At 40.9% G+C, this 5375-nt stretch overlaps 1 long non-coding RNA gene across 1 annotated transcript in view; it reads left to right on the top strand.

Moving 5' to 3' along the window:
* The window catches only part of Gm40681, a 29222-nt gene extending 24124 nt beyond the window's left edge, over positions 1–5098 (top strand). Inside the window, exons 2-3 of the long non-coding RNA XR_871797.3 lie at positions 4120–4236; positions 5012–5098. This is a non-coding gene — a long non-coding RNA (predicted gene, 40681). The remainder of the gene's footprint in view (positions 1–4119; positions 4237–5011) is intronic.
* The last annotated feature ends 277 nt before the right edge of the window (positions 5099–5375 follow it).

Here is a 5375-nt window from a genome sequence, read left to right as displayed (position 1 = left end):
CCCCCTAAGTTGATTTTGATCCTGGTATTTTATCACAAAACTAGAAAGCAAGTTAAGACAAGAGGTCAGTGCCCCTTTGTTCTGTGACATCAGTTCCCCTGAAGCCTTGGGCATTCATTCCCCTCTTGTTTCTGGAAAATGTCTCTTACACTCCAAACCATCCTGCCTGATACAGCTTTTCTTCTTCCGGCTCTCTCTTCTCTTTTGAGAAACCACGGCTTCATCTTGTGCAGATTCTTGGCAGAATTAACTCTTGCATGTAGCATGCATGTTTAAGGCTTCTGGCTCCCATCCAGCCTGTGCTAGTATGAAAAAAAAAACCACTCAAAAAACCCAAAACCAAACCAAACAAGAACAACCACCACAAAAGGCTAAGTTGTCTGTGGCTTTTAAATGAAAGTAGGAGCTTTGAGGGTGACCAATAGTGGCCATAACTTCTAGAATATATTACTTAGTAGGTTTATGTTAGATTTAAAAATCATCTGAGAATCTGAGGGAAATTGCACGAGTTTCAAGAGCTCAAATATGAAAGTTGTATCGAGCATTGTATTAGCCTGAGTTCTTCAGCAAGAGGAAACTGTTGTCTTTAGGGAGATCCTAGAGTAGTTATATCCTGTGCTGATAGTATTATACACTGGCACACAGTTGATACCACAATGTAACTTGGCTTTATCGATAATCAAATAATCAAGAATATAGTCTTTCAGTTAGAAATAACCTATAATTACTTGGAAAATGGCCTTTTTTTTTTGGAAAATGGCCTTTTTGATGATTTCTCAAGTGCTAGTTATTGAAAGACTTGAAAATAGTACTTTTCATAAGATTCCCCCCCCCCACATAAGATTCTTATCCATGAAATAAGTATGCAATTTAAAAGCATGGTTTCCACAGCAGATTCATTATTCAGATTATTATAACTTATATATGAGACAAATCTAAATTGTAGAAAGTGTTAAAAGTGATAAGGTACCCTGAATAAATCGGTCCAGAATTTTAAAATCCTAAACTCTTATCTGTCCCTAAATGAGCACAATTTCTCTAAGCCTCAATCTATGCATCTGAAGAATGAGAGTTTGGGCCTACATAATAGCCACTGTTCATTGTGCTACTGCTATGTGCCCTGCTTTGTACTAGGAGCAAACTGTAGATAATCATAGCGCTGTTTATTTTCTCCTTCATTCTTAGTGGGTAATATTTTCTGTCTTAATTTGAACATGGAAGGAAGAAACCAGGGCTCAGTCAGACTGAGAGATCTTCCCAAGATCACACAGGCGACAGTAGGTGGCAAAGTAAAAAATAAAATTTGGCAAGCGTTGGAGATTTCAGATTGTTTTAAAGCCCTTACCCTTGACTACCACTCCGCAGTGTTTGTGTGGGAGCATCACGGAGATTCTCCTAGCTATAAAGCCCTTTCAGGCGTTTCTAGGTAGCCTTCTGTGCCCTGATGGATGTGGCTTTTTTTTTTTTTTTTGTTATCTTAATGTTTAAAGATCAGACAGTGGCAGTTAATTTCCAGTTCATCTGACCATAATCTAAATGGGAGCTCAGGTCTCCTTATTTAATTAAGTGGCTCAGCTACTCCGTAGCAAAACGAAGAAATCTCAGTCATAAAAACACCAATGGACAATGACTTCATGGCTTTGCCTCCAGCCTGTTCTGATAAGGTTACAATTGGAGAAGAGTGAACCTTGCCCTGAAAGGTGCCTGAAAAGGGTATATGAATGACCCCAAACTCTCTGCCTCTTAGTACCCTTCCTCCATGTCTTGGATCTTTTACTTACACCACAAGCATCACAAGTAGACTCTAGCTGGTTTTCAATCAAGCTATGCTTTAAATCTCACTCCACCTCCTCCAAAAGACAAGGTACAATTTGAGTGCAGTCTATGCACTGAAGACTTCGGTTCAGAGAATGGCTAATATTAACTGAGGAGTTGACAGTTGGGGCAATTATAAGACATGCCCCGTTGCTCCAACAGTGAGGGCACAGATGATAAGAACACATAAAAGGTAGAAGAAAAAGAACATTCTATTTTAGGAACTTAACTGCTATGGCACAGGAAAGAGTAAGCTCCAAGAGAAGGCTGGGGTGAGAAGAGAAAGACTGAATGAAACAAGGCTTGGGTAGGGGTTGGGGAGATGTCTCAGTTGGCAAAGTGCTTACCTTGCAAGCACGAGGGCCTTAGTTCAGTTCTTAGAACACTCAATTAAATTAAAAAACCAGAATGTAGTCATGCTTGCGTGTAAACTCAGTTTGGGAGAGGTGAAGACAGATAGATCGGGATCATTGGTTGTCCAGAATAATATAATCAATGAGTTACATGCACGCACTCATGCACGCATACATACTTGCACTCAAGCATGCATGCACACACCCATGCAAGCACACACACACTGATGTATGCACTGATGCTCGCATGCACAAGGAGAAGAGAGACTGAGACAGAGACAGAATGAGAGAACTGGGTGAGAAAAGGAGGAGGAGGAGGCAATGGGGACTTTGAGGTTGTAAGCAAGGTGAGGAGCAAGAAGGGCCTGGGTGGCCTGTGCTGTAGTGCTGTGAGGAGACTTCGAGACTGTCTGGGATGAACAGAGCTCTCAACAGTTTTCAGTTAACCACTCGAACGTCCCATCCAAGAACATTCCAGATCTTCTGGTTGCAGTCCGTGCACATCCGTGGCTCCAGGATGTCCTCCAGGAGCCCCCGTCTTTCACCTAGGAACTTGGTAGACTGGAAAATTCTCACGCATTTTCCTCAAGACCTATTATCAGAGCAGGAGTCTAGCATTCCTGCCATCTGTTTTAACAAGCCTTCCAGTGGATTCTGAGGTTTTCCAAGATTTCAAAATCAATAGACGAACACCCGATGATGGCAATTCCCCTACTGTGTCCAAAATTCGAGAGACAATTTTTTTCTCTTTCCAGCTTACATTAGTATTGGAGAAGGAAATATGCTTTTTACAACATGGCTAAGCAATTCTCTGCCTTTTGTTCAGATTTAAAATTATCCTATGGAACTTGTAATGAACTGTAGTCATCCATTTATCAGGAGTTACTTTAAATGTACATTGGGAGTTTCTTTTATAGGAATTTAAGTTATGAATGCAGACCTTAAGGAGACAGTACTATTGACAGTACTATTTAAAAATTAAAACAGCATAAGGACTGGAAACAAGGCTCAATTGTTGAGAGTACTTTATGTTCTTCTAGAAGACTGGTGTTCAATTCCCAGTGCCCATATCACATAGCTCAGAACTGCTGTAACTCCAGCTTCAGAGGGTCTAATGATCTCTTATGGCATGCTCTCTCTCTCCCTCTCCCTCTCCCTCTCCCTCTCCCTCTCTTCCCTCCCCCTCTCCCTCTCCCTCTCCCCTTCCCCCTCCCCTCTCCCTCTCTTTTTCTCTTTCTATCTCAAAGGAAGGATCATTTCTGATGACTCTCAAAGGCTCAATTAAATGATAGCAAAAGATTAACTCATAAGAGCACAAGGAAGGAGAAGAAAGCTAGGACCATTCCAATAACCATCTCTCTCCTAAAATCTATCATCAGTATAGGATAGGAACCTACTAGTCCCTCATATCCCTCCATGACTGACAGTGACAGGCCCAGGTTAATGTAAGCCTAGCCAGGAAGCTGCAGCTGCTGAGAGTTCCTGATTGCAATGGCCATACTGTTCCTGGACTATGGGATTTTGTAGCTCCTCTCCTTATCTTCCGGTACACTCTTTCTGAATTTCTCTCTGAGCCTTAGAGAGAAAGGTATACATCTCCTGTTTAGGGTTGAATATTCAGCTATCACTTACTCTCAGTCCCTTGAGCAGCCATGAATCTTTGCCTCCTCCACACATAGACACGTCTCTAATAAAGGCTCAGCAGAGCATGTGCTTATGGATACAAACATGGGAGACATTTTGATGTTGTATCAGTGTAGTTTAAAAAGACTAGTAAGCTTGTTGCTAGGGCCTAAGACTTCTTCAGTCAAGTATTTTTGACTGAGTCTACACTACCAGGCAGGACCTTCTTCCTCTTGTAGAACAAGCCTTAAACCCAAGCAGAGAACAGTTGGTTGTCGCCATAGCAATTGTATTACTATTATACAAGAGGTCATATCTTGCCTTGCAGGTTAGGATCCTTATTCTTAGGAGCCATAGCTGGGTAGGAGTGTTGAGCTGACGTCCCTTCTCCTCTAAGAAACCTGCTGAACACCTTCCTGTGGCCCTGTGAAAACCAGCCAGTGAGGTAACAGTTTCTAGTTCAATTCCAACCTAATTGTTCTATATCCTGCAACTAAGGTGAAGCACATACATTGTACACACATCTACAGGCATACATAATACACCTACGTACATGTACACACAATCATATTGAAGCAAGGATCAGTCTTATAAAAGTTTGATATTAGATCTGTCGGAATATCTAAAGTAATACTCGTTCTCTGTTTACTCAGCTAATCTCCCTCTCGTAACAAATTTTCATCTGCTACTTCAAGGGAGTTTTAATTTTCTGTCTTATTTATATTTAAATTTCCCGTACTTAATGTTCTTCTGAAAATGATTTATCCTTTAATTGAACATGGCTGGTAGGAGCCAATGCATTGTCCTGACATTATGATATATAGATTCTGCCTATTAGCATTACAGAAATCACTATAAACCTTACTGGCATTTTAATTAAAATAAAGCTTGCTGGTAGTTCAGGAACCATGTGAGAAAGAAGAGAAAGAGAATAAAGTAAAACTACCCATGTAGCGGATCACACATTAACATGTTGATAGACGAATGGTACCACTTTGAACATGGGCTGTGACGTGGGATTTTAGGACACACTGAGAAGATACATCCCCATAGAGAAGCCTGGAATGTGGTCATTTCTCCTTTCTGGAACTCAGGGCTGATGTGTCCCTATAGAACATGCTGCGATGGGCTCCTTTCTCTTGATATTTTCTTCTGTGACAGGGGACCTAAGGACCTAGAGACTGTTTTGTTGATTCTGATTGGCCTTTCTTGTTCTCCAGGTATGGTGGCATTTAGATACTGTCCTTGGGAATTACCCATGTTCCTCGTTTATTTGTACCTGCCTACTAAAACAGAAAAACAAAAGGTACCCTATGGTAATGTATGACCTGCTGTTATCAACAGAAATAAAGTATCCATTTGTCATGATTCCTCCCTCATTTATAAAATCAAGAGGAAGTTGATGATGGCCTATTATGTAAACACTCTGTGCTACAGCTATATTTGTATTAGATACTTTCTGTCCACGTATACTTATGTGACTTGTTAGGAGCTAATGATTTTCCTTAGACAGCCTCAACCTATTTTGATGAAGCAGCCTTGGATTTCTTTGGTTTAGTTTGCGATACTCCACTGAGGACATCC

The sequence above is a fragment of the Mus musculus genome, chromosome 10 (assembly GCF_000001635.26).
Source record: "Mus musculus strain C57BL/6J chromosome 10, GRCm38.p6 C57BL/6J".
In the NCBI taxonomy this organism is placed as follows: Eukaryota; Metazoa; Chordata; class Mammalia; order Rodentia; family Muridae; genus Mus; species Mus musculus.
The sequence above is the reverse complement of the archived record's forward strand: the minus strand, read 5'-3'. Positions and strand labels throughout refer to the sequence as shown.